Below are 7,888 nucleotides of genomic sequence, written 5' to 3' on the forward strand. Positions count from 1 at the left end.
ATAATAAAATGTAGACAAGAAACTTAGGAAAATGTTTAAATATAATAAATATAGGAGTTTATCATACCAAGACTATGTGGTCTAATGGTATCCGGGTTGGACTTTCATTTGGAAGATTGTAAGTTCTCGAGGCTCAGAATGAATATGGGACATTGCAAAAATGGCCATTTATGATAATAAAATGTAGACAAGAAACTTAGGAAAATGTTTAAATATAATAAATATAGGAGTTTATCATACCAAGACTATGGGTTTAATTGTATTCGGGTTCGACTTTCATTTGGAAGATTGTAAGTTCTCGAGGCTCAGTGGAGGCGTTACTTGTTCAATAGGTTGAGAAAGTATATGAACAGATAGTAATAGAGCTAGTAGCATCCAAAAATATGAGTTTATCATATTATTTGTAAATATTTTTAAAATATTTTTATATAAGCCTATAAATAGGGATCTTGCCCGCATAATAATATACACACATTATTTTTAATTTACTATTGAGTAATAACATTTTTTGTTTGGACATTCTTCGCATTTTCTTCAATTTATTATATACTAGACCTTCAACTCTAAACTTATAACTAAATTTTCATAACTTGGAAATCTAATTAGTTTCATCAATTAATGGTATCATCAATGGTATCATGTAAGAATCCCTGGGAGGGCACTACATGAATGCGACAACCTAAGATAGCTATCTGTAATGTGATTTTTTTATTTGTTTTTATCTGATCCACCTTTGCTTTTACCATTATTATCGTTACAAAAGTAAACGAAAAAAAAAAATACATTTTCGATTTTCCTTGTTTAAAGTGGCAAGAACTTGATTATCGGAGAAAATGGAAACCAATCATACCGCAAAATAAAGTACCTACGAGGTCTCTGTACCATATTATAGTGTTTTGTTCAATTTAGTCATTGTACTTTTATTTTGTTCAATTTAGTCCATGTACGTTAAAAAGTGGTGCAATTAAGTATAATAGTTTTTTTTTTGAAAGAATTAAGTACAATAGTTAACAGTGTTAATATTACCATTAACTTAGGTTACGTGGTGCTGACATCATCAGTGTCACATCATGATATTTATATTGCTACTCATATATTACTTTATAAATATTTAAAATTAATTTTTCTTACCACCAATACATTGATTAAACTAGTATGTTCAAAATAGATCATTACAACAATGTTCTTAATGAGATTTGGACACTTGATGTCAGCATGATTATAATTATTTCTTTTGGACATATTCTAGTGGTAAAAATAATTAATTTTAAATATTTATAAAATAATATATGAGTTGGAATATAAATATCATGATATGACAGCTATGATGTCAGCGCCACGTAAGCTAAGTTAATGGTAATATTAACACCGTTACTATTGTCCTTAGTTTCACTACTTTTTAAAGTAGAGCGACGAAATTGAATAAAATAAAGGTACATGAACTAAATTGAACGAAACACTAGAATACATGGCTCTCATATGTACTTTGACCTATTCCTAATCAATTTTTGTACTACCTAAAAGAAACAAAAAATAAATTGAAAGTTATTTACGTGTTTTGGTTCCAAAAATTTTGACAACACACAAATGTATTCTTTTGAGGTCCTTTCATTTTCGACAACAAACGAATCGTCGAGACCGCCATTGCAATTTGCACTCATATACATCTACTAAAAACACCGGCATGCCTGCGCAATTGCAAGATGATGTGCAATTTTTCAAGTCATTATTTATTTATTTACTTATTTTTTGGTGACGAGGGACTATTGCACTGCTTAGAGGTGTGTACTAGGTAAACCTCACCTTGTGACCTTAATTGACTTCTTGAGAGGTTACTCTTTAGATGACTTCTCAGAAGGTTACTCTTCGAATGACTTCTCAAATTCCCAAAAATTGCAATTATTATGTTTAATAATATAATAAATTCTTGATCAGTTACACAGTAATTTAAATATTACATTTAAATTGTTGTAATCATTATGAGAATAATGATTGTGGAAGTTACAAAGCTTCTAGTAATCTTCTTCATAACTCTAGTTTTAAAGATGATTAAAGGAGGGATCTCTGATGATTGATATAAATTGGTCTTCCATCAAGTTGCCAACACATGGGTTGTGAGTGTATTCTTTGCTCTTGACTAAGTAGGTGCAGTACTTATAAGAGAGTGGTTTCTAAGACAAGAATTTCAAGTTACTACCTTGCTAAACTTTTTAGAAAAGCAACCTAAAAAGTTTGACATTTTTCTTGTATCTCAAAAGTTCTAATTTGTTACCCTTGTTGTTTGATAAGGGAAATTAGAAACCTTTAACATAGTGAGTCTTCTCACGCCTAAAGTTTGTGATCAATCATTCCCTTGTTTTTATGGTTCTCAAGTTCCTTTTGTCAAAGAGTTTAGCATAATTGTTACACTTAGGCTCCGTTTAGAGAGTAGGAAAATGACTTCTGGAAAAATGTTTTCTGAAAAATCAGTCATTTTTCAGAAAACATTTTCTTTTCTAGTGTTTGGCTACCCAACGAAAAACTGTCTTTGTGTGTTTGGTTCATTTTCCAGAAAATGAGTAGGAAAATGAAAAGAATTGAATACTTCAAAATTTTAATTATTTGATACTTTTGATAAAATCCTTTTGTGAATAGCACTATATATATATATATATATATATATATATATATATATATATATATATTACATACTGTGTAGTGTGTAGTATATATAATTACGTACTGTGTAGTGTGTAGTGTATATATATTGCATGTGCATGTATTAGGTCCAAAAATTTTTGCATGTGCATCTTTTGGAAAATGACTTCCCCAAAAAAAAAAAAGGGGGAAGTTATTTTCCCCCAAAATATGCATATTTTTCTTTGACTAATGCATTCTATTAACCTCATTTTCTCCCTTCTTGCCAAACGGCAAACACTGAAAACTCGGAAAACATTTTCTGGAAGTCATTTTTCAAGTTTCCAAACGCACCCTTAGTCTTGATCTTCCTTATTTGTCTTTGTAACTTTCTGTAGAATATATGATATTTATTGGCATTCTGTTACTCTTCTTCCAGTATATATACAACTTTATTTTGATGAATGAAATAATAACTCTCATTTCTTTTGTATGGTATCAGAGCCATGAATGAAATAATAACTCTCATTTCTTTTATACGGTATCAGAGCCAGGTTCCTCCACAAGGTTGTTTTTTTCCTCTGTTAATTTATCATGGCACCCTCTTCCAACTTTCCATTCTAGCAGCGACACGACAAGTCTGGTCTACATTTTCTAATCAAACTCACCTCTTCCAACTTTCCAGTCTAACAGCGACACGACACGTCTGGTCTACCCTTGTCGATTTTGGATTGTTAGGATACATTGACGGCACCGATGCAAAATCCAGTCATTCATCTCTTCCGAGCCTTCCAATTTTCTGGACGATATTCGTGCACGCAGGTCCCGGCATACACGAGTCAAGCTTTTTCAGGCTCATTTTTGGACTTGATTTGCAACCGCCTCCCCCCTGCGCGCGAGAGAGCCTCTATGCTATACAATTCAATAAGCCTTAGAAAGACTCACTAGTACAAAATTGCAAATAGGCAATCATTGTAAAAGACAATAGGCGACCATTGTACAATGGTCGCCTATGAGAGGCTCGCGCAAAGGCATCGACTTTACGCGACCATTGTGAAATGGTCGCGCATTGTTAGTAATATGCGATCATTCTTGACAAAGAATGGTCGCGTATTGATTTTTTTTTTTTTTAATTCGAAGGGAAAACGCGACCATTCCTGGCTAGAAATGGTCGCGTTTTCTATTTTTATTATTTTAATAAAATGTCATCCGCGACCATTTCTGGCTAGGAATGGTTGTGGATGACATTTTAAGTTTTTTTTTTATTATTTATTTTATTTGATTAAAATTCCTAATTTTTTTTTGTAATTCCTGTACCTGTTACAGCTTATTCAAATCCCCTATCAACATTACTCCACTATCAACACACTTTGAAATAATACCTTTAACACACAATGCAAATACTATCATCAAAATACAATATATAGCACTTAAAATCCTCATACTTTAATACAATAATATCATCAAAACATGCCCAACTCGATCAATACTATCATCAAAAACAAAATACTTTTTATCAATAAAATAAAAGTTATAAGCACTCGGAAAAGAAGAACTTTGACCAATGCTCTCGAACCTCATTTATGTCGTCGATAGAATACGGACTATCTCTTTCAAATGCCTACAAAAAATTAAATTAATAAAACTAATAAATATGTTAATTAATAAAATATAACTTAACTATACATAGTTCTATTTAAATTCACTTACCCCATCCAAATTATCAACAGATGAATATTTTGTCATGATGTCATACATGTATCGCATGACATAATATCCACACTCATGACCTCCCGATTGGATCGGGCACTAAAAAATATACATATATTATTTTACTAATTTAAACAACTTAATGTAATTCAAAATATCACACTAAAACTTAAATTCAATTTTCATACATACTTTGCATGGCTTCCAATTGATGCTCTTAACCCGTGCACTCGTAGGAACAGAGCGAAATGCCCTATAATAATTATAAGCATACATAAAAATTTATAAATAATATCATAGCTGCTAAAATACTTATATAAATAATAAAGTATTTACTTACAAATTCACAGAGCCTTTAATTAAACCTATGTTGCAATTAGAAGGCAATGGATCCAAGATACATACGCTTTTTGACCGTATGCAAATCACCAAAAGTAACCAATGAGAGCTATATTTAAAAACACAAATATATATTAAAAATAGAAACGGTATTCAACTTCAGCACAATTATTAAGTTAAAAAGTATGTGTAAGACGAGTGACTCTGAAGCAACCATGAAAAAGATACACCAGAAGTTAAGAATAGAACTGCTGTACATATTATCTTGCAAGGACTTTTTTTTTTTTTTTTTTTTAATGTTCTGGACTTTAAAAAAAAAAATTAATCTGAAAGAAACTGTAATTTTCACTTTAACTCTAGAACACTTACTTGCAGCGGATAATCACTGGTTGAGGTTTCAGAGCCTTAGGTCCATTTCGTATCCCTCTCTTGTGACGAGAAACCTGCATTATTGAATGTATACCACCAAATAAATGTCAACTGAAATAAGAGATAGAAGTTTGTTTTAGGCCCTAGACTATCAGAACTTTTGACCATTAGTAGTCCATCTATATATTACCAAATAAAGGACAATTATGGTCATTGGTTAAGTGAATGCATCACATGCTGCTCCAACATGGAGGCTAGCAGTTATTTTCTTTATATCTAAAAAAAAAATCAATAATAACTAATATATAAAATAAAAACAAACATGCAACAGGCTTCGCATTTGACTACTTGACTGAAATAATCAATAGTCACAACACCATCCCAAATCCCATTACTTCAATAGTACCAACACAGTTTTGTCCTTCCGGAATTTTTAAAAAAAATATATAAGCCTATTCCACTATCTGTATGAACACTACAGCATTGGGTCACAAGATCTATCACCACTATCCAACGCTGCTACCATTCACCACCAGCCAGCAGTGTCACCATCTACTACCACTACCAGACATTCTTATCACCTACAACCACCTTCTTCATGTTCCACCTTGCGATATCAGACCACCACTATGTCACCACTGCCCAGCCAGAGCACCATTGACTTAAAACAAGATCAAACCCGTGGGCATTTCAAGATTAAATTATTTTCACATTTTCCAACCAAATAAACAAAAAATGCTAAGGACTGAATGTCTGAAAAAAGACAATCAATTAGGATTAATGACTAGTGAGATAGAGATCAGAGGAGCATTAGGCCATTGGCAGTAGCAACTTGGAGAGTTGACGGGAGAAATAAAGAGAAAGAAAGAAAAACCTGTGCTTCTAAAAAGTTGCAGTTGGAAGAAGGAAACAATCCATTGATTGGGAAATTTTGATAAATTAGGAAGAAATTACCTGAAATGTGTTTAGTACCCTTAAACTTTGATTTATTTTTATCACATGAAGTCTAGTGCCACTTTAGCATCCAATTCTAACCTAAACTCTAACGTGAGGACCAAAAGTGTCAAGTTTCTTGTAGTCTAGCAACTACTAGCAGGAGTTTCAAAAGTTTGAGGTCTGGCAATGCACACCAATAGTCTGGGACTTTATCAGAAATATAAGCAGTATAAAACTTTTGCAATGGTAGAGATGGGCTCCCTGGCATGGAATCCATTAACAATGTGAACATCAAACCAACTTAAATAAGTAATCTAGAGTGATGTAAAAAAGGAACTTGTTTAAATTTTAATAAAACAAGAGAATCCAATTTCTATTACAACACACAAATAATTACAGTGAACTAGATACACTTATTTTAATCAACAGACTATTGCATTACCACACAGTTATAAATTATTATTAGACTCTAACCCATTCAATCCAATAGTATTTTGCCTATTGTTATCCAATGACAAACAAATTAAACACTGCATTGATCAATTTCAATAATTCTGTTCACTCCAACTCAAATACCCAATCAAAGAATCCCTCTGTATTAAAATAGCCATTCACGAGTTGAAACAAAAGTTGTAATTGCAAAAATCAAGTATTTACCATGTCAAAATTTGTATACTTATATAACAGTTTTTACTACATTTTAATATCAAGATCTGAGGATATTATATTTTAAACCTGTGTCTAACAGCATACTCACCCTTGCCCATTGCCATGGTATTCCATGTACACACCTCTTCTGTTACAAACGTTTTCAATCTCTAAAAAAGAAATGCCCCCTCCCATTATCAATCAAGACTAGCTTGCAGTAGTAGTTTTAAGAAATGCTAATTCACCAAATTAGCATTATAAAATTTGTTATGCACAGTTTGGACTAAAACTTTGCTTCAAGATATCATCTTTACAACAATGTATTGACAGTGCCTCAAAGCAATAGCTAAATCTCACAACTTCACATAACAAAACAGGATTTCACCTTCCATACTTGATTTTGGTGAGCATTCTTCAGCACATTGTATAATCTCTTTATTCTAAAAAATTGTCTTCTTGATTCAACAAATTTTATACTTAACTCATCAACAAATTCAATCTAATTCATCAAACTAAATAATTCATACTCAATATATATATATTAACAACCTATATAATTCATATTCAATCTACCAATTAACAAAATTAACAATTAACTCGTTTGTAAAATCAATTAACAATTAACATATTTATTTTTTTTATTAACAATTAAAAATAATATATATATATATATATATATATATATATATATATATATATATCACATATTTCGCATTTTCTTCAATTTATTGTATACTAGACCTTCAACTCTAAACTTATTCCTAAATTTTAATTCATAACTTGGAAATCTAATTAGTTTCATCAATGGTATCATGTAAGAATCCCTGGGAGGGCACTACATGAATGCGACAACCTAAGATAGCTATCTAAAATGTGATTTTTAAATTTGTTTTTATCTGATCGACCTTTGCTTTTACCATTATTATCGTTACAAAAGTGAACTAAAAAAATGCATTTTCCTTGTTTAAAAGGGCGAGAACATAATTATCGGACAAGATGGAAACCAATCACATAGCAAAATATAGACAATGATATTCCTAATCAATTTTTGTACTACCTAAAAAACAAAAAATAAATTGAAAGTTATTTAAGTGGATTTTGATTCCAAATAGGGCTGGGCACTTCGGGTTTTAGTTTCGATTTTTTTCGATTTTAAAAAAATTAAACCATTCGATTTAAAAAGTTCGGTTCCGCTTTGATTCGGTATTCGGTTCGTTTTGGTGGAAGTCCACTATTTGAACGTTTCCTTTTTTGCCTGACCGATTGTTTA

This window comes from Ipomoea nil, unplaced genomic scaffold (assembly GCF_001879475.1).
Source record: "Ipomoea nil cultivar Tokyo-kokei standard unplaced genomic scaffold, Asagao_1.1 scaffold1339, whole genome shotgun sequence".
Classification (NCBI taxonomy): domain Eukaryota; kingdom Viridiplantae; phylum Streptophyta; class Magnoliopsida; order Solanales; family Convolvulaceae; genus Ipomoea; species Ipomoea nil.